Here is a 23,288-nt window from a genome sequence, read left to right as displayed (position 1 = left end):
AATCTATGTGGATTAAAGTTGAACGAAGTGAATAAAGTAAATGCCACTCCCGCAATCGTACTGCAAGCAAAAGCAAACGGGGACTCGCGCTAATATGCCCGGAGGCGCTGATCTCACGCTCGGTCAAAGAACAGATGGAGCCCAACATGTCAATACAACCCATAACCCGCAGATAGTAATACAGGAGTACAGAGTACCAGAGTGTGAACTGTCAATGCCACTCCAGCACAGGTCATGTTAGAGCCAACTACAGAGGACTTTCCCTCACCCTCCAGACTCCCCTGATCTCAGTCTCTACCCCAGGGGGTAAAACCGGGCTATCAGTCCAGATGAGGCTAGCCATATGAAACTATTCCAACAGCCCCTGCCCCTCAAAAGAGGTGTTATAACAAGTGGACACATGATTGGGCTGAACTCCATGTATTGACAATTAGATAAATCAGATTAACTGCATGTATGTTCTCCACATCAATCTCAATGTATAAAGATATACCACTCCTCAGTAACAGAAAAGGGTTGGAAGGGGAGATTGTTGGTTTATCTTGTGAGGCCATGCCACGGGATATTATAATTAAGCCCTACAATGTGGCTTCTCAATCGATAAACCCATGTAATCTTCTCTCAATAAAAGGGCTCTATCCTTGTCCCCCGTGCCCCGTGTAAGAATTCAACTGCAGTTTTTCGATGACCGACCACCTGAGCTCTTCCGTGGTATGCTTTAATTCCAAGTAGTGTGCAGTCAGTTTTGTATTAGACCTCCCTCATATAATAGTACTTCGATGCTCCATAATCCGGGTCTTCACTTTCCGGCTTGTCATACTGACATACTACTTGTTGCATGGACACGTAATCAGGTAAATCACCCCTTCAGAATTGCAATTGGTATGGGATCTTTGTTCCCAGAGGTATGCCAAACCAACTTCAATGCACTTCATATTGCTGGTCAAATGGCACACACTACATGAACAACACTGTGTGTGTCCACTCACCAGAGGTAGACCAGTTAGTGTATTTGCTACCCTGTATTGCATGATCCTAGGTCTGGTATGAACCAAGAGATCTTTCAAATTCTGACTCCGTTTGAAAGAGAATCAGTTTGATGCTCTTTAAATTATGGGGGGGGGTGGTGTTCCATTGGCACGTGATTTTATGGATAAAATGAAAATTACCAGTAACTATCCTACTCCTCTTGACAGACATATTTATGTTTTATCTTTTTAGTATTTGTAACCCGTGTTAGGAGAATTGCCTCCACTCATTTGGATCTTTTTAGATCTTGAACCCCGGGACTGGAAGTAGTCCTGAGGAAGATCAATGTGACCCTGTCCTGGGGGCACATGAAGACAGTCGAAACATGTTGACATTGGCAGTTTAAGGAGGGTTGTTGTGAGAACCTAGTCATCTCTATAACAAGCCCATCCTTCACTATTTTAATCCTGGCCTTGGGACCCAGGAATAAAGGTGTTTGATAGTGCACCCATGAGCCAGTTTTATTCACTTTCTTCACTGCACTTTTTCTATCACTGTCTCCAGTCGCTGGCTGTAGCACACACATTCAACAATTCGATTTATTTTTATGTTGTTTGTTTTTCCGCCTCCCTATGCTCCATCCTGTGCGTGGCTATGCCAGGGTGTTTTGTAAGCAGACCCGATGATGAAGCATGTCACACACATTTTTGTGTGAGTGAGGGCAGTTTTCAAAAACACAATTTGTGCCACTGCATGTTAATCACTTTTTTCTCCTCTCTACCCCTCTTGGTGTTAGCACCAACACTTCATTCACAGCCTTCGATGAATCATCACTGCAGCATTAGGGACCACAAAAGCATTGCTCACCTGCATCCCACCTCTGTTGACGCAAACCTAGGATCAAGGTATTTTTGTTTAGCCTCCCTAAGTGGATCTCTCTATCTGGCACATGCTCTCTCGAGGTTGGCCTGAACTCTTGACTTTGTCCCAGTCCGGTCTGACCTGTTAACCCTTTCGGCGCTATTAGCTTCTAAGCGTTACCTTGACATTTACTTCTTCAAAATTCATATCTCAACTCCTACATATTAGATCTTTGTTTTTTTTGTCCTGTTTTATTTATAAAGTCATATTTTATTTTTCTAAACTGTTATGGAGTCTTTTGTGGTTTTCTTATTGTTTTAATATTTATGTGTTGCACAAATACTTTACGCTTTGCCTCTTAAGTTAAGCCTGACTGCTCTGTGCCAAGTTAGACGTGGGTGAGCACAGGATAATTTAGGTTGTATAGTCACTTACCCTGACTAACATTGTTCCTCCTACTTGGAAAGAGTACATGCTGTGCCAACCAGAAACCCCATTTCACATTGATGATCAACAGTGAGGGTAGGACTTGTGTTTGTGTGGCAACAGTAACTTGGCAAACACTACCCATCCACATCTAAAGGCCATTTCACATTTTTTTAAATTGTCTCTGATGTGCAGGTTTTTTGTTGTTGTATTCTCTAACATCATGTCTCAAGCTGGTTCTGCAGCTGAAGTCCACCCACAGCCTATTCCTGAGGAACTGGCTGAGAGGAGATAGGAGAGGGAATTCAAGCTAAAGTTGATAAATGTAAAATTTGAATCCAAGGAGAAGAAAGCTGAGGCTGACAGAAGCTTGGCTGAAAAGAAAATACCTGGCTCACAAACTGAGTCTGAAAGAGCTTGAAATCAAGGTCAAGTAGGTGGATTCCAATAGTAATGGTGGCACAGTACCTGAAGGAGAAAAGAGGGTTCATATACCAAAGGCTTTGGTTCACAATTGTATGGTGGGAGATGACAATGATTAGTGTTTTTCTGCTTATGAGGTAGCCCTAAAGGTTCACAGGGTTCCTGAGCAGCACTGGGGTTGGTCTGTGGAGACATATGCCTACACTTGAGAGGTGCACACTTCTTACGTTAGAGGTTGGGGACGAGATCAAGTACCCACCCATGAAGGCTATCTTACTTGATAAATTTGGACTTACCCCTGAGAAGTATCACCAAAGATTCAGGAACAGTCAGAAGCTTTCCAACCAATTCTGGCTAGATTTTTGTTGATTTCTTGAGTAAGGTACTGAATGGCTTGGTGGGTTTTACAATGTGATCATGAGAGAGCATTTGCTCGATATTTGCTTTACAGAGTTGCACCAGCACCTAGTTGACAGTAAGCTGACTGAACCTCTGGAAACTTGCCGAGGAGGCAGACCTTTGGGTTAGCACCAGAGTGTTCAAAAAGGTATCTGTGGAGGAACACTTACAAAGGTTCCAAAGGAGTTCCAAGCAGAAAAAAGAGGGGGTAGGAAAAACATGGAGATCTCAAAAGGCCCCTACAGTAATTCCCAAGGGAGTTGTGGTAACCAGCCCCAATTTGACCCAAAGAAGAAAGGGTTATTTGATCATAAGACAGGGAGGTTTGTACTCCAATCTACAGAGTGCTTTAAGTATGGTCACACTAAGGGCGACTTAAAATTTTCCAAGGGGGCACTGTTCCCCATTGGTGAGCAGTTACTTGGATTGGCAAGAGTAGCGCTCAGAGAGGCGGTAGTCTCAAATATTAATCGTAGTTTATCGGGGATAGAGAAAGTATGCCAAATGCTCACATGCCTGCAAATATTTCCAAGTATTGCTATGTTTCATAGGGTACCTCTATATGGGCCGGAGTAGTCTCCAGACACTTCACCTGCATTTACTGTACCATTACTCTACATAAGAATATTGACATTTACCTGATTAAGCTCTACATAAAATGTCATGTGGTTTCCTCTGAAAACTAGCCTGATTAATTATGCATTAAGATTCTCAGAATCAAATCAGGATGACCATCTTCTGCATAATAACTATGTATAAGGGCCATCCCTTCAATCATCCTTGGCCGACATGACACAGCAAGGTAGAATCCCCTGAGGGTACCTTTTGGGTATATTTATACCATGTCCATGCAAAGGAAAGCAGAGGAGATAGACTTTCATGCAAGTTCTTGCAAGCAGACACTCCAGCTCGCAGTGGTCTGACATCCCTCATGGGGTGTCCAGCTCAAGACCATGACGGGACCCCACAGTCTCTCAATTCAGGTATTGGGGTTGCCTTTAGCCTAGGGGGATTCTTAGCTCTACACCTACATACATGCTAGGTACACTTAGGTCCATCTAGTTAGGGTTGCATCAGGAGTACGCATCTATTATTGTCATGTATTTATATACTTGCATATATCCATTGATTTAGCACTATGGTAGAAATCTACCATCCATTTACTCTGTTGGTGCTTATGATAATTTATATCAGTTTCTGTCTTGTGGTTGTATGAGCACACCTTTTTTACACTAGAATGATGCTGGTTCAATAATAGCTTATTGAAAACATCCCCACCATTTATTCTGTGTATCTCTCTGAGACGAAGTGAGTACGAGTGACTGAGCAAAAAGTTCTGTACTGTTTCCATGATCCATGATGGGACAGAGTTGTCATGTTCGATAGTTGCCAGGTACTATTCTATCCTTGGCAAGAGGAGTTTACAGTGGCACTGTGAGCTAGCTAGGTATACAGGCAAACACACCCAGTAGGGGTTTTTTGAATCAGTCTGAACACCAATCCCACAGTCTATGTTGTCTAAATGTGCAGATCCTATATAGGTTTATGGAAACTACATGATAGTGTAGGCGGTGGGTCACCATTAATGGTCAATGAGTGGAGGTTCTGCATGAAACAGGAGCCAGTAAAACTGTCAAGTGCTGGCTGGTGTCAGCAGTTTTTTAAAGAAAAAACAGTGGTTTGTGGTAGCCTGAAAAGGTCCTGGTAAAGTAGGATATGACTATGTTACTTGAATCAATCCTGGGAGAAAGCTTTTTTGTAGGGTAACATATAAATAAATACTTTATTATGTTTTTTAGTATACATATATTTCAGGTGCTCACAAGGGTGACAAAGTGCTTAGAGTGACTGAGTGAAAAAATAAGATAAAATTATATACAGAGTGTCACAAACAAGGGTATATCCCACAAAATTATATACAGTAAGGTAGGGGAATTTCCTTGATTGGGTCGACGGCGTTTCGATCTAGGCAATATTAGATCATCATCAGGACATGGTGAGCTTTCTTAAATTGACGGCTGAATTTAATTTCCATCAAAGTAAGGGATTCGAAAATCAAACTGCTCAGTAGGTGGATTGTGTTAATTATTGTCAAGGCTAGACCATTTATTAATCTAGGTTTAGCGTTCAACTTTCTCTGGTTTTTGCATTTTCATCGAAATCGATAGTATTGTGGTACTGATTGAGGTATGGCAGCTAAGGTAGTTCACAATTCGTGCAGAGTAGATCAATTATTAGTACATCGTCCCGGCGGGAGTGGATCACCGTGGTCCGCGGTTCTGAAATCTCTGCCTCGCTGCTCTGGCGTTTGTTCCATAACTAGCTGGTGTCAGCAGAGCATGTCCTACTGAACTCATTCCACAAAGTCATAGTCATCGACAATCGCAAGAGCCATCTACCAATGCATCTGGTTTTCTTTCAGTATGGGGAGCCTCATGCTTTTTTGAAAGTTGCAGTGAACCCTGCCATGACTGTTGATTGTCTGTTAATCAATGACCAGGAGAACACTACCTGGAGGAATGTAGAGCTCGGGTCTCACTTGCAGATGATGGGATTGCCTGAGTGGGTCTGTATGACCACACAAGCCATGGCTGGCTGGAAAGGGAATTAGGGATGTTTGTAGCCTGACACAATGGCCCAGACAGCTGCCAAGTCAAGGGCCTTGCATGGGAAACCAGTCCTTGAAGTTTCTGTATTAGAGGTTGACAAGGTCCCTGAGGAGGAGGCCTCCGAGCCAACTGGGGAAACCATTTCAGCCCTAGGTGACCTAACTGAGCTTGTCCGCTGGCAGGTAGAGAGTGGACCCACCAGGGAAGAATTCTGCAAAGCACAGAAAGAATGTCGCACTCCAGGCTTCAGCCTGTTGAAGGCTCTGAGGATCATTTAAATTACTGCCAGAACAATCTTCTTTACAGTGACCCTATGCCTCCTGGTGCTGGGACAGCCCGGGTGCTGGTCCCCCAATGCTACCGGACCTTCCTACTGGGACTGGCTCATGGCATTCCCCTGACAAGACATTCGGGGCAAGATCAAACCTTTGCCACGCTTGTCTCACAATTTTTGGAGGCAGCCTCAGATGCATTCTGCAGGTGATGTCCTATCTTGCAGGCCAGTGAAAAGTGAGGGAAAAAGCACATAGCTCCCCTGATCCCACTTCCGGTCATTGGCACCCCCTTTGAAAGAGTGGGCATCAACTTTATTGGACCATTGGAACCCTACACAGCCTTTGTCCTGGTCTTGGTGGACCATGCCAACGCTACTCAGAGGTAGTCCTCTGAGGTCAGTGACTGCACCTGTTGTGGCAAGAGCTCTAATAGGGGTCTTTAACCATGTTCAGTTCCCCAAGGAGGTATTGTCAGAAAGAGGCACTAAATTCATAACAACATATATGAAATCCATGTGGGATGAATGTATTGTAAATTACAAGCTCACCACATCACATAACGCCCAAACCAATGGTCTTCTAGAGGCTTTCAACAAGACTTTGAAGGGCATAATCATGTGCCTACAAGAGCCCTTGAGGCATGAGTGGGATGTCCTCTTGCCATGCCTTCTCTTTGCCTAGAGGGAGGTGCCACAGAATTGAGTAGTGTTCAGTTCCTTTGAACTCCTCTTTGGACACCGTATTAGGGGACCTTTTAGACTTGTCAGGGAGGGATGGGAGAAAGCTCCCAAGAATCCCCCAGGATGTGGTCAGGTACATGCTGGCCCTCTGCAAGCTGATGTACCACTACTGGAAGTAGGCTAAACGTAACTTAGATGCCATCCAAGAGGTTATGAAACTCTAGTTTACACAGAAGACCACACTGGTGTAGTTTTAATCTGGTCAGAAAGTATGGGTTATGGAACCAGTAGAGCCTTGGGCTCACCAGGACTGCTGCAGTGGCCCAAACGAAGTCAAGGAGCAGAAAGATGAGGCCCTCTACCTGGTGGACCTCCAGACCCCCACAAATCTCCTGAGGGTTTTCCATGTTAACAGACTAATACCTCATTTGGAGAGGTCTACAGGAAGCCTGCTCCTGCTGACTCATGAGGGAGTAGAAATGAAGAGTGAACCTCTCCCTGATCTCCTCTCTGCACAAGAACATGATGGGTCAGTGAAGGGTGTCAAACTTTCTACCACACTGACCACAGAACAGCAAGGTGACTGCCACCAGTCACTGGGACAGTTTTCCCCATTGTTCTCCCCCATCCCTGGACTCATACACGTATGAGTGCATAATGTAGACACCGGAGACAGTCTCCCTGTAAAGGAAGCAATTTACAGATTATCTGACAGGGTGAGATCAAGCATCCAGAAGAAAGACTCCAAGATTTTGTCCTTGAAGGTGATTGATACCAAAGACTGCCACACCGGGTGCCAAACCTGAACTCCAGTTCTCCGTGGAATATAGAGGACACAACTCAGTCACCAGAACTGATGCATGCCCCATCCCCAGAGCTGATGAGCTCATTGAAAAGCAGGGCACTGCCCAATTCCTTAGTACCTTTGATTTGATGTCGAGAGACTTGTAAATCACTCTGACTGAGGGGGCCAAAGAGATGTCAGCATTCTCAACCTCAGAGGGCCATTATCAATTCCAGGTAATATCCTTTGGTTTTAAAAAGGCCACTGCTACCTTCCAACGGTTGGTCAATAGGGTCCTGCCTGGCGAGGAGGATTTTTGTGCCGCCTACTTAAATGCCATAGCCATCTACAGTTCCAGCTGGGAGAAACATCTACATACCCACTATGAGGTGCTTCAGGCCCTGCCACAGGCAGGCCTGACAATTGAGGCCAGCAAGAGTCATATTGAGCAGGGTTCTGTGGTGCATCAGAGACACCTGGTAGGTGGAGGCAAGATTGAAACTATAATGGCACAGGAACCACCTAAAACTCAAGTAGAGGTAAGACTGTTCCTATGTCTCACAGATTAGTTTTAAGGACTATGGCACCATGGTTGCCCCCTTACCTGAGCTGACTTCAAGAAAGCAGCCCAGATTGGTGATCTGGACAGAGGCTTGTTAGAAAACTCGAAAGGAAGCCATGTGCCTAGCAGCTGTGCTCAGTGCCCCTGACTCGTCCAAGGAATTAAGCATGCAGAGAGATGATTCAGAGCATGGCATAGGGGCGTTGTTAACACAACGTAATGAGGAGGGCCTCGACTAGCCAGTAGCCTTCATTAGGAGGAGATTACTTCCACAGGAACAGAGCTGGAGAACCAATGAAAGAGAAGCTTGTGCGGTGTTCTGGGTACTGAAAACCTTGAGACCACACCTATGTGGGACTCACTTCCTGTTTCAGATAGACCACAGACCCCTCAGGCAGCTTATGCAGATGAGGGGTGAAAATACTAAACTGTTGAGGTGGTCCATCTCCCTATAAGGAATGGACTCTATGGTGGAACATCGCCAGTGGACTGATCATACCACCACTGATGGCCTCTCCAGATTTTTCTGCCTTAGTGAAGAGAACTCCCAACTCCAATTTTCAGCTGTGGGGGTCAAATGTTAGAGATGACAGTCTTAGGGTGGTCTTGCCTCAATTTTTCTGATTTCATTTTTGTGGGCTTTAGGACTCTGTACACTTTATCTTTGCTAAACTGTGCTAAAGTACATGTGCTCTCTCCCCTAAACATGGTAATATTGGTTCATCCCCAATTGGCATATTTAGATGACTTATAAGTCCATAATAAAGTGCACTACATGTACCCTGGGCTTGTAAATTAAATACTACTAGTGGACCTGGAGCACTGGTTGTGCCAACCACATAGGTAGCCCCTTAATAATGTCTCAGGACTGCCATTGCAGATCCTGTGTGTACAGTTTACTGCCACTTCAAATTAGCAATTAAAGATACTTGCCAAGTCCTACACATCCTTTTTTATACAGATGTCACCCATATGATAGGCCCTAGGTAGCCCTAAGAGCAGGGTGCTGTGTAAAAAAAGATAGGACACGTACTCTTATGTTTTGCATGTCTGGTAGTGACTGTAACATTGAAAATGTCTTAATACCCTTTTTAGCTGCAATTCCTTATCAGAAAGGAGAAGCTGCATTATGTTTCATATCTTTGATATCATAATAATAAATACTCTTTACTGTTAAGTTGGATTTAACATCACTATTTGAGAATATAAAACATGACAGAGGGCCCCTACAATGACAAAACCAACTACCGCAACATCTTTGCCACTGTAGCCAAATAGATGAGAGACAACTACCTCAAACTCAACTCTGACAAGACTGAAGTACTGATCTTCAGGAAGAACACTTCTGTATAGGACCACAGCTGGTGGCCAGTAGTACTCGGACAAACACCCATATCAACAGACCATGCATGCAACCTGGGCATTAACCTTGAAAACCAACTGACCGTGAAACAACAAGTCAAACCAGTTGTCTGATCCTGCTTCTACACCCTTCACATGCTCTGTAGAATCTTCAGATGGATCCCAATTGATACCAGAAAGAACATCATGCAGGCCCATGTAACCAGCCTACATGACTATGGCAATGCTCTCTATGTCATAATTTCCAACTAGGTCCTCAGAAGATTCTAGACCATACAGAACACAGCAGCCAAACTCAGCCTGGACCTGTCAAAATGGACCCAAATCACCCCTCCCCTCAGAAAGCTCCACTGGCTCCATATCCAGGAGAGATGCTAGTTTAAAATCCTCACGCATGCCTACAAAGCTCGACCTCAGGGGTTCCAAAACTTTTGACTCCTGAGGACCCCCATTGACTACCTACTGGAAGGCGGGGACCCCCAGCAATTTGTATGATTTAAATTTCAAACATTAAAAGAGTAATAAAAAAAAATAAACACACATGTGCACACAAAACAAACACTCGAATTACTAAGGATTTTAGCATTTTATATTGAAAGAGTTTTCAAAAAACTGAAAAAAACTGCATCTCCGTGATTAACTTTTAAATAGTTCATTTTATTTTGCAGTCCAAGGCTCCTGCTCTTGCCAAGGTCTGAGTGGAAACCCAAAGCAGCCCTGGCAAATGTTTTCAGACAAGTCCCCATAGAGTGCACACCAAGTGCAGTAAGTGAACCTGACCACTACAAAGGGGGATTTGGAAGGCTCTACCCTCAAAAACATGTTGGATGCAATGGTGCAGTCTACATTACAATTATCAATAAATATTGAATTGTATTATCTGTTAAAGAATAGTAAATGATGACCTTACTATGAAACAGGATACACCAATCTTTGTTGGGGTTCTTCAATGATTCCCTTATTGTCACCCTTCAGCAGTGCCTCTCATTTTTCCATTGCAAAAAACACAGTTGATGGACAGAATGCAGAACAATGACTTACATTCACCCCAGTACAAAGATCTGGGCCTAAATCCATTGTTTTTTTGCACTTCACACCACCCTAGGTCAGACAATGGCTATATGCAAATCAGCCTTGACCCTGTGCCTCATGGGAACAGTCCAGCCCGAACTACCAAGCTATGTCTTTCCTAGACCGGAATCAAGCATCCAAGGACCAGTTTTTGGCTATCAGCCTTCTTCAGCCTGGATAGCTTGACTCCATTGATGTGGAGAGCCTGGGACTCGGGGCCACTCGGGGTGAAAATTGCAAAAAACACAGTTGATGAACAGAATGCAGAACAATGTCTTACATTCACCCCAATACAAAGCTCTGGGGCTAAATCCATCGTTTGTTTGCACTCCATACCACCCTAGGTCAGACAATGGCTATATGCAAATCAGCTTTGACCCTGTGCCTCATGGGAACAGTCCAGCCCGAACTACCAAGCCATGTCAAGGCTGATTTGCATATAGCCATTGTCTGACCTAGGGTGGTGTGGAGTGCAAAAAAACGATGGATTCAGGCCCAGATCTTTGTACTGGGGTGAATGTAAGACATTGTTCTGCATTCTGTCCATCAACTGTGTTTTTTGCAATTTTCACCCCGAGTGGGCTGGGTATGCTCAGACGTGAGTCCCAGGCTTTCCACATCACTGGAGTCAAGCTATCCAGGCTGAAGACGTCTGATAGCCAGAAACCGGTCCTAGGATGCTTGATTCTGGTCCAGGGAAGACATGGCTTGGCAGTTCGGCCTGGACTGTTCCCATGAGGCACAGGGTCAAGGCTGATTTGCATATGGCCATGTCTGAACTGGGGTGGTGTGGTGAGCAAAAAAACGATGGATTTAGGCCCTGATCTCTGTACTGGGGTGAATGTATGACATTGTTCTGCATTCTGTCCATCAACGGTTGTTTTTGCATTTTTCGCCCCAAGTGGGACGGGTATGCTCAGACGTGAGTCCCGTGCTCTCCACACCACTGGAGTCAAGCTATCCTGGCTGAAGACGGCTGGTAGCCAGAAACCGGTCCTAGGATGCTTGAATCCGGTCCAGGGAAGACATGGCTTGGCAGTTCGGGCTGGACTGTTCCCATGAGGCACAGGGTAAAGGCTGATTTGCATATGGCTATGTCTGAACTGGGGTGGTGTGGTGAGCAAAAAAAACGATGGATTTAGGCCCAGATCTTTGTACTGGGGTGAATGTATGGCATTGCTCTGCATTCTGTCCATCAACTGTTGTTTTTGCATTTTTCCATAGCACATCTGTCACATGTATTTCATTTGTTTCATAGCATCTCTCATGTCAGAGCATTTTACATCACACACATATAGAGACAATGAATCATACGTGCAAATCAGTGTAGAGAAAATGTTACACAGGCAAAGGGGACTACAAGGTGTAGGATTCGTATGTCATTTATATGGGTAGGCCTTTTTAAAGAATGCTTGGTCTGGAAAAGCACAAACTCAGGATTCAGAACATAACACATTGGTTAGCATTGACTTTAACGATAAAAATCTATTTCCACCCAATTAAAGCCCTTTAGCAGCATAAGGATAATGAAAGACTGGGAAAAAACATAAGTTACTAACTTGTACCATTCAGTGTGTAAGCAGCTCTTTGATAGTTTATAGGTCATTGTGCTAGATTATGTTTGTCTCTTATGAGCAGAGTAAAACAAGAATATCTGTGACAAAAACAGTAACCCACTGACCTATGCACATAAAATACTGTTCTTTAAAATGCATAGTATGCGTTCTTTGCAGCAGGCATATTAAACCTCTGTGCTAAGTTAGATAAGTCAAACTTGCCACTGGACAAAACTCTCATCTCTCTCCAGCAAGTACATTAATCATTTGTGTTATCTTGACACTTTTTGTTGCTCGAAAACTTCTAATTCAACAAGGAACTTTGCAGTGCTTTTAAAACTGCTGCCTGAAGACCCCCTTGAAATGTGTCAAGGACCCCAGTTTGGGAAACACTGCTCTACCTGATTAAGGACCCTCTTATATCAAGCATCGACTTCCATCTACTCACAAGACACCTGCACTCCTCCTCTCTTTCCCTTGCACACACCCTCTGCATCTGTTGCAGCCACAGCAGGGGGTGTTCATTCTCCTACATCACTACCAAGCCCTGGAATAACCCCAGCCCTCCACCTCTGAACAGCACCCTCCCTGAAAGCCTTCAGAAAGAAACTCAAGACCTGTTTTGTTAATGGAGACACAACACCCTCAGTACCGAGATACCCCTAGGGGTGAGAGTGTTGCGTTAAACAAATGCTGATTGTAACCATTGCCAGAGTCAATCGGTTGAGACAAATTGATTTTGGCAGTGCTGGTTCTCTTTGCCTACTCTTACTTCTGACATTTTAAAATGTAATTATGACTTTATGAGCGGCGCCAGAAAAATGATGCTGCCCTAGTTAAAGACAGGAAGGAATATCAACCTTAGTATCCACCGATGCACATTTTATGAGGTTTGCAAAATAGCTATATGGTACCAGTATTTTTGTCATGATTTCTTTGTTTATAAAAATGAATTTACATTATTGTCAATTTATATGAGCTAGAACCAAAGTAACTATGTTTAAGGTAGGTATATATAAATTCATTAGAATTGCTCATTTAAAGTGTGAGAGATGTGTGTCCAAATTATTTTTAAAGTTTGCTCTGAAAGGTAGTTTCAAAATATTATCTGTAAATCAGCTGGCATTCATTTGAATAAGACCCTTGCTGACTGTTTCCTACAGTCTGAGGCCTTGAAATCAGTGTAACTGCTAATAATAACTAGTTACTGTGAAAAGGGGTTAACCATCGTTTCATGGAACATCTGAGCTTTAACACCCTGGGGAAACCTAGGTTATATTCATATTTCAAAGGTAAATTTAAGTTGTATGCACATAGGAAACATCAGCATGACCAAGAGAATGATTATATTATTGCTCAATTCTACCACAAGCCCCTAAATAAAAGAAGTGTCCCTGTCCTGGCTGCCAATGTTAGGCTTGTTGTGCTGGTATATGCCTGTTCCCTCCCTAAATGACTTTGCATGACTACTGATTGTACTATCTAAGCATGTTGAGGCATTTTATAATCATGATAGCAACTAAAGTGAACAGACCAATACTCACACCAACAGACCACCCACCCAACCTGGGCATCATTCTCAACAGTTAACTGAACATGAAACAACAAGTCAATGCAGTTGTCTGATCCTGCTTCCACACCCTTCATATGCTCTGCAGAATCTTCAGATGGATCCCAATCGATAGACCAGAAAGACCATCATGCAGCCCCTTGTCCACAGCCTCCTCAACCATGGCAATGCTTTCATTGTCATAATTTCTAGCTAGCTCCTCAAAAGCTTCCAGACCATACAGAACACAGCAGCCAGACTCAGTCTAGAACTCCCCAAACTGGCCCACATCACCCCTTACCTCAGAAAGCTACACTGGCTCCCTATCCAGAAGAGATGCCAGTTCACGATCCTCACGCATGCCTACAAAGCTCTACATGATCAAGGACCGTCTTACAGTAAGCATCGACAGAACTTCCATCTGCTCACAAGACACCTGCATTCTTCCTCTCTTTCCCTCCCACACACCCTCTGCATCTGTTGCAGCCACAGCGAGGGTGTTCATTCTCCTATATCACTGCCAAGGCCTGGAACGACCAGCCTCTCTACCTCCGAAGAACACCTCCCAGGCGTACTTCAGAAAGATACTCAAACTTTTCAATGGAGAAACAACACCCTCAGCACCCAGACACCCCTAGTGGTGTTAGTGCTGCGCTAATCAAATGCTGATTGTAACCATTGCCAGAGTCAATAGATCGAGACCAAGTGATTTTGACAGTGCTGGTTCTCTATGCCTCTTCTTACTTCTGACAGTTTTAAAATGTAATTTTGACTTTATGAATGGTGCAGAAAGAAAAGGAGCTGCTGTAGTTAACCATAGGAAGTAATATCAACCTTAGTATCCACAAATTCACATTTTATGAGGTTTGCAAAATAGTTATATGGTACTAGTGTCTTTGTCATGATTTTCTTGGAACAAAATTGAACTTACATATGAACTAGAACAAAAGTTACTATGTTTGAGATAAGTATATTTAAATTAGTGGGAACTGCTCATTTAAAGTGGGAGATATGTGTGTCTGAATTATTGTTAAAGTTTGCTCTGAAAGGAATTTTCTAATTATTGTCTGTAAATCAGCTGGAATTCATTTGAGTAAGACCCCTGCTGACCGTTTCCTATGATCTGAGGTCTTGAAATCAGTGTAGCTGCTAAAAATAACTAATCACTGTGTAAAGGGGTTAACCATCCTTTCATGGAACGTCTGAGCTTTAACACCCTGGGACAACCTAGGTTATCTTCATATTTCCAAAGCAAATTTAAGTTGTATGCAAATAAGAAACAACAGGCATGACCAAAATAATCATTTTATTATTGTTCAATTCTACCCGCAAGCCCCCTAAATCAAAGAACTGTCCTGGCTGCTAATGTTAAGCGTGTTGTGCTGATATATGCCAATTCCCTAAATGACTTTGAGTGATTACTGATTGTACTATCTAAGCATGTTGAGGCATGTTATAATCATGAAATCTACTAAAATGATCATGTTTAATATGTATTTATCTTCCCCCTAGATTGCACTGAACTACTTGATTTTATTTTAGGATCTGTGGAGCTCAGTTATAGAACAAGTGTTTTTTAGAAACAAGGGGACCCCATAAAGCGAACCTGGGGTAGAAATGTACTTTTCAAGAAACAATGGTTCAAGGTAGGCCTAATAAGGTCCTAAAGAAAAAAAGTGAAGTAGCGAGTATTTAATAAACGCTAGGAAGCGAAAGATGTAGGTACAGGTAGGAACTTTTATTTACTCTTTCTTTTTTATATATACACAAATCTTTATACTGTATTTCAGGTGCTCAAGTGAATAATACGGTGCAGGACGTGACATAAGTGATCAAAGTGAACGAACTGTCACACAACAACAACAAGGTTAAAAACACAACAAATATATACAATGAAACAAGTGAATTTCCTTGGGTGGGTCGACGGCGTTTCGATCTATATAACTTTAGATCATCATCAGGACTGTTGAGCCTGCTGAAACTTGCCAGCGCGTTATCAGACAAGGAAGACTTATTTGGACAGGGTAACTGAATTCGCTGTAGCTTTCCAGAGAGAATATTGGTCTAGTCAAGCATACTCTTTCAATGGGTTGGGATAGATCTGTGTCCTACTGGGACTGAATTTATTGGCAATGGTAGGAAACAAATGATCCAAGTAGCGCTCTGTCACTGTTACTTTGGACGAGGGTCCTACTTGAGTTGTATATTTAAAAGTAATGGCGGTATAGGGGGTTCTGCTAGCGCGGTCGTTGCCTGGAATTAATCCTAGCGTGTAGACGTGGCAGGAAAGGGGGTCTGAGTGCCTCGCTATTAGCAGCTAATAGCGAGGCACTCGGACCCCCTTTCCTGCCACGTCTACACGCCAGGATTAATTCCAGGCTTCAGTATCAAAATATCGCCATAGCAACGACCGTGCTAGCAGAACCCCCTATACCGCCATTACTTTTAAATATACAACTCAAGTAGGACCCTCGTCCAAAGTAACAGTGACAGAGCGCTACTTGGATCATTTGTTTCCTACCATTGCCAATAAATTCAGTCCCAGTAGGACACAGATCTATCCCAACCCATTGAAAGAGTATGCTTGACTAGACCAATATTCTCTCTGGAAAGCTACAGCAAATTCAGTTACCCTGTCCAAATAAGTCTTCCTTGTCTGATAACGCGCTGGCAAGTTTCAGGAGGCTCAACAGTCCTGATGATGATCTAAAGTTATATAGATCGAAACGCCGTCGACCCACCCAAGGAAATTCACTTGTTTCATTGTATATATTTGTTGTGTTTTTAACCTTGTTGTTGTTGTGTGACAGTTCGTTCACTTTGATCACTTATGTCACGTCCTGCACCGTATTATTCACTTGAGCACCTGAAATACAGTATAAAGATTTGTGTATATATAAAAAAGAAAGAGTAAATAAAAGTTCCTACCTGTACCTACATCTTTCGCTCCCTAGAGTTTATTAAATACTCGCTACTTCACTTTTTTTCTTTAGGACCTTATTAGGCCTACCTTGAACCATTGTTTCTTGAAAAGTACAGTTATAGAACAAGAGCAGGGAAATTTGGTTTGTGTTACCAGATTGTAATCCTATCTAGGCACCTAATGAATTAGTAACGTATGGGTGGAAGTCAATGAGACCTGGTGCATTATGTATCTAAAATATAAGGATCAAAAAGAATATAGTCATAGAAACAGTATCTTTAAAAGATGTCTGAAGGTTTCTAGATGAAAAATTACTGAGTGAAGCCCCTGCAGCAACTAGAGGTACAAACATATTATAAATCATGTATTAAACAGTGCCCAAATGGCAACAAATCCACAGAGGGCATTGTGACTCTGCCCAACAATTAGTTAATAATCTTCTAGCAACCCAAAAAAAAAGAAATCATTTTACTGTTTAAGCAAAGAGCGTAATGTTATGCTGCAAAGTTATCAGTAATACAGCCACCCCAGATAAGCATGTCAGTGCATCTTTGAAAAACAGAAATAAAATGCAAGGGTCCCTGTTAAAAGGGGGATTGGTAAAAACACACCTTACACAAAACATTTATGGGTACTTACTGGAAAAGGCAGCATGCCAGTGCCAGGTCAATAACAGCCTTCAGGCTGATGTCAAAAGTGACCTTATCACTTAGCAATGAGCAAGTGTTACTATGGATCCTTGCTGTTGGATATGGGAGAATGCTGCAGGATATATGAAGATATGGCTGTGTTTGAAACCTTAGTGGCACCAAAAGTTTACATGAAGTATGAGCAGACAGAACAGAGCCTCAGCAGACATGGAGTAGAGGAGCAGCGCTGACATCACCTTTAATACAGGGACCTGTATTACATAATGGGTACATTGTCTTTTTTCGTCCTCCTTTAACTGGTATTCCAGACGCTAGCAGGAACAGTATGCCCCATTATAAGCAATGAGCTGCACCAGAGAAGCCACAAACTTGTGCTGTTCTGTGAGCAGCGCATTATTGAAAGTTGGACTGGTTGACTGAAGCATCTACTCCATCTTACTCTGCAGGCAGTGTGAGGATTGCCCAAGCCGCGCCTGCCTGACTACCGATGAAACTACGTTTCCCATGATGCCCCGGGAGAGGAAGTACTTAGGAGGGCCAGCACATCGGAGGATGCATGTAATTCTGACTGATCCTGGTTGCCAACTGGACAGAGGAGTTAACTGTCAGCCGGTTCTGCTGTATCCCAAGCGCCGCGGTTTTTGAACGGATACCGTCCTGTTTCAGCCTGCTTTTATCGTGAGTACCCTGCAGTTCTTCCAGGGAGCGGAGCGCGGTAGCTTTGCATGTGTTGCCGTATCCTGTTTGACCAGTGTGCCTTGTTCCTAGTAGCGAGGTTGGGAAGCTCCTGTATTCTTCCCGCATAGCGTGGTAGTTATCCTGGCTACGCACTGTTGTTGTTCCCGCAGGTCACCTTACAGTAGACACGGAGTGCGGTGGTGGTCGCAGCCACGCGTTGCCGGTCTGTGTATACCGAACCTCTTTCATTAGACACAGAGCACGGTGGTGGTCGCAGCCACACATTGCCGGTCTGCTCTAGTACTTTTCCTTTAATTTACCTGGTCACGGAACGCAGTGGTGGTCGCAACCACACATTGCCAGACTTCCTGTTCATTTTGCGATGTGTAGCTAAAAGGCTGGAAAGCAGTTGTGGTCGCAACCACACCTTACCAGTTTATGTTTGTGTTCCCTTCTCTGAACGCGGCGGGTGGTCGCAGCCTCGCGTTACAGTGTATTTGATTCTTGAACTTGTACTAGTGAGACTTTCAGCTCTGGTGAAATATAACCAGTTGACTATTTGCTTTCTGTGTCCTCAAGGAATGGGGGGAAATAGAAACTGTATAGATGAACCGAAAGTATCATGTGATTGGTGATGTTGAACCAGGCAGAGGTTTTTTGGATGTGATTCAAGTATTACCTAGAGACCATCTGTGTGACAGGTATATTAGCCTTACTAGTGAGATCATATGAGAGTAGTCAATTATTATGTGCTTTGTTCTTATGCTTGCCTTTTGTTGTTTCAGGTCTCCTTCCCTGCTGATCCCTCCCCTTCCTTTTTTCCCTCGCCTGATGGTTCAAATACCCTTTTAGTATATGTGCTTGGGGTATTGGTAACATCTGGAGCATCAAACGAATCCTGCAGAGCGCTCCCCCTGACAGGCAGCACCCACCTGCACATCAAAGATTGGACAGTGAGGGTCCATGGTACCCCTTTGAGGAGTCACCCACCAGGGAGCACTGACTGTTTGCCATCATTTAGTGGCATACAGTCAGCATCAGTGCACCTCCTGATGGCCTCTATGTCTCTGCGCCCATGTCCATAATTGTTTGCAGGTGCAGAAGTAAAGTGTTTCCCTCATTAGTATTGGCCCACATCCCCACTTTAATGAGTGAATGCTCCTGTAGATATCAATGGCACTCTATGTGCACTGGTGCTTTCTGTTTTACAGAAGAGGCTGGACAAGTGTCTTTGTCTTTTTCTCTAGTACTACAGTCCCCCATGGGTGTAGAAATCAGATGCACACACATGCTATACCCCAGGTACAGTTTGTAATATGACCCCAGGTCCGCAAAAAATAATTATTTAATTTAGACCATATATGACAATTTTTAACTAAGGTGTATAACTAATGGAATGCACTAAGGGGTCTATTAGGATGGTGGTCGGAAAACCTCCCTAACCGCCAAGATAGTGGGAAAAGACTGCCCCCCAGCAGCACCACCGCGATGTTAAAAGGAGCATGTCCTGCATCTCCCCGCACTGCGTGACAGGCCCTGCACAGTGCCATCCACCTGGTACTGGGACATGTAGGGGGTACCATGGGTACACCCCCAATGCACCCACACACATCCCCAACACATTGGGGGCCCGCAATGTGCCCCGGAAACATTCTCCGCATGCCTTTCCATGGCGGTTCTACCTCAGCGGAAAGGCTGTCTACCGCATGCATCATAATCGTGCCGGCGTTGCTTGCCCCTGATCCGCCACAATTGTAGCTATCCAGTTCTGCCTGCCAGGTAAGCGGTCAGACTGCAACCTGGATAAAAAGTGGCGACCGGAAAATCACACAGCCGCAGTCACGACCGTGATGCTAATCGGACCGGCGGTTTTCCAGGTTTCTACTGCGGGCAGATGGCCACCGGAGGTGGCCATCCACCCGCCATCCTAATAGAGCCCTTGGTGTCAGTTTGAGGGATTTCCCACATCAAGATCAAGGAAAAAATAGTTTGCCCTGTTACAGCTGCTTTATTTTAACTAACCCTTTGGAACACATGAACTGGGTTCCTAAAACATTTTTATCAATGCTTTCTATGAATGCAACATTTGGAATTAGCATTCTGCTGCCTGTGCTTGTTTCTCCTCTAAAATAGCTATAGCCTGAGGGTATGGCAAGCATTAGAGGATCTAAGTGTAGTGTACAGTCTTCTGCCCATGAAGCCAATGTAGAAAACAGGGTATATTTTAGAGATGTTCCAAATATTATTAAAGACAGGAGAGGAGTCAAGCATTAGCATTAGCCCAACTATCCGTGTATGAGTTCAAGAAATTTGGTCTTGTCTTCTTGAGAAATTATGTGGTGGCACAGTATATTCATAAAAATCTTTTTAATAGCAGTATGAATGCTTTGTATGGCAATTGAAAGTGTTTGGAGGTCTTAGGTGGCAAAGCAGCACTACAATATATTGAATGAAAGTATATATGAAAAATGGTGTTGTATATCTAATAATATGTTTACATTTAAATACAGAAATTTTTTAGTTTTGCTACTAAAAAAATATTCTTATCATTGTAAATATGACTCATTATTTATCATTGGCGTAGGTATATTTTACAGGTATTGTGTATAGTGCCTGGTACTGCTCGCTAAAAACTGATGCTTGCAGTCAAACATGCATTTACTGAAAATGAAAATCTGACATTTTGGACACAAATGTGATTCTCTTTTACTTAAAAGCAACATTCATCTGCTTTGAAGAAATGTGTTTATTTTTCCATTTTTTTTTCCAATATTAAAGTGTTGCATTTCATGGTGCAAAGTGCATAATAGGCAACTTGTTATTTCAACCAAAAAGATTGCATTGCTGAAACATAAGTAGAGCTTATATTTGAGTCATCATTGTTGATGAGCTTGGTAGGCATATTGTTGCTTTTCTATCTGTGGTGTGAGGAGGCATGGGATGTGTTTTGCTCAGCATACTGCTCTCGTACAGAGATGTACTGCCACAATTCTCCAAAGCACTTACGTCTTTAGGAGTGGAACAGAAAGGTAGAGAGCACAGAGTTTAAGCGTGACCTGGAAAGCAGCTCTGTGTCTCAGATAGATACCCTACACTAAATATCTGAGGATGGCAAGAAGGACTACATGTACCATGGAGACAGCAGAACCTAGAAAGATTTTCAAAAGAGGGCAGCCATCTTGTGTGCTTATAGTTCCCCATGGTCTATAGCATCCCTGCTAGGTAATTGTGATGCATCGTTGGGGTTGCTAGAATCTGTTGTTCAGAAGTTTAGAATCCTTGTAACCTGTTACTTTTGGAAGTCATTGAAGTCAGAGACATATTATAAATCCCTACACACGTAAAATGAAATTAGAATTGTTCTTGAACAGTATTTCAGGACTTTTTCAGTATGGATTGTAAACTCTAACTTATTTTTTACAAGGAATCATTGGTAAGGATTACAAATTTGAACTTGTGCTTATTTGTTACACAAGAAGATGTCACTTAGGTTTACAAATTGAATTGTAGATTGCATTTACATTGTTTCAGCAAGAGGGTTTGTAGAATAGCACAAACGTTATTTCATAGAACCCATATCATATTTAGAACTTGTATGGGATTAATGTACTGCTTTAAATGAGTATAGGGAAAGATGCCTTTTTGATGATCATCCCACCATTTTTTGGACTGATGCTGCTGGGTTTTGACCCCTTGCACTGTGCCCCAGCATATGTGCTCTGACCCCTAATATTTGGGTACAATTAGCTAATCACTGATTGACATATTCGACTTACCCGTAAGTCTGTAGCATATAGTATTCTGTGCACCATGGCCGTATCAGCTAAATGGCAATAGCGTACTGCCATACCTATTCTGCCACCGCAAAGTATGAGGATGATTTCAGGCCTGGCCCTGCAGTAAGAGTATGCAGTTTAAAGTGACAAATTCATCCTAGCACAATTAACACTTTGCCAGGCCTAAATGTTTCTTTTTAATACTGGTAAGTCACCCCTCACGAAGGGTCTAATTACCAATTGGGCAGAGGGAATAGTATTTAAAAAGTAGTGGATGTGTTCTTAGTTTTTACATGCCCTGACAGTGAAAAACCTTGAACGTTCTTTTTTCACTGCGGCAAGGCTGACTCTCCCATAGAGAAGCACTGGGTTACATTATAACACCTTATAATTCATAACTATAACAGTTTCATTACAGACTGTGTGGAGACTATTTAATAAACTGTATCTTCTTGTTTAATTGGCACTTTGTTTTCTGAATGTAATCAAGCAGCATGGGCTCAACCTGTGCCTCAAGTGTGGCATGTTTGAGAGTAGGAGTGTTTGAGCATAGACACATATACAATGAGATGTCCCCCTTTTATGAAAACATAACTCCTGGGTCACAATACAAAGACAACATGTTTCATTTGGCAGGTGGTAAAGAGGATGTATGCACATTTATAGAATGGTTAAACTGTGGGGATCCATATTTAAAATTTGCTTCATCTATGAGCCAGTCTGAATGAGATTTTTGTAGACATTAAGATAAAAGAAAATGAAGGTAAACTTGAAGTGGAGCTGTTTTCAAAAGTACAAAACAAACAGATCCCCAACACCCTCTTGCACTACAGAGTAATCATCCAAGCTGCCAAAGGGATAATATACTGTTCAACCAGTGTCTTCGGTTGCATCATAATTGCACAGATCAAGCAGATTTTGAAAAACATGCAATTGTACTGCAAGAATACCTATTAAATAAGAGTAACCCAAAGAAAATAATGAAAAGAGCCTATAAACAAGCTGTATACTATTACAGAGAGAGTATCTTTGAGGCAAAACAGAAAAATAATGATGAAAATAAAAGGATAATGTGTGTAACAATCTTCAATCTTATGAGTAACAAAATAAATACATCTGCTCAACATAAACTAGTCCCTCTTGAATGAAATAGGGAGCATAAGATTAGAAATGCCCCATTTCGCATACAGAAGAAATAGAACTATCAGGAACCACTTAGTACACAGATACATAGTCAAGAAGGGTATTCAACAATCTAGTGTTGCCTATGGTACTAGGTTGTTTGGCAATTACCCATCTGGCTCCTGTGCAAATTGTGTAACTATCATAAAAAATGTAAAAAATAGAACTGAATAGCATAACCCACTATGTAAATGATATGTTGAATTGTAAAACCAAAAATGTATTATACTTGATCATTTGTCCTTGCAGTAAAGGATACATAGGGGAGCCAGGTAGGGGATGCAACTAAGACTTAATAAACATAGGTCTGCCGTTAAAACCATGGGAAAGAACGCAGCTGTAACATAAACATTATGTAGCTGAAGTCAAATGATTGATTGTTCAGAGTATCAATGGAGCACCAAGAGGGGGTGGTTTGGACAACAAGAGGAAGAAGAGGGAACAATATTACATTTCTAAGTTTAGTGCATATAAATATGAGCTTAATAACAGAGAGGAATGAAAGAGGTTAAATGCGATAATAGTTAAACTGTTCTGTCTAATTTTGAATACT

Source organism: Lissotriton vulgaris, chromosome 6 (assembly GCF_964263255.1).
Source record: "Lissotriton vulgaris chromosome 6, aLisVul1.2, whole genome shotgun sequence".
Lineage (NCBI taxonomy): Eukaryota > Metazoa > Chordata > Amphibia > Caudata > Salamandridae > Lissotriton > Lissotriton vulgaris.
Note: the sequence above shows the minus strand (reverse complement) of the source record.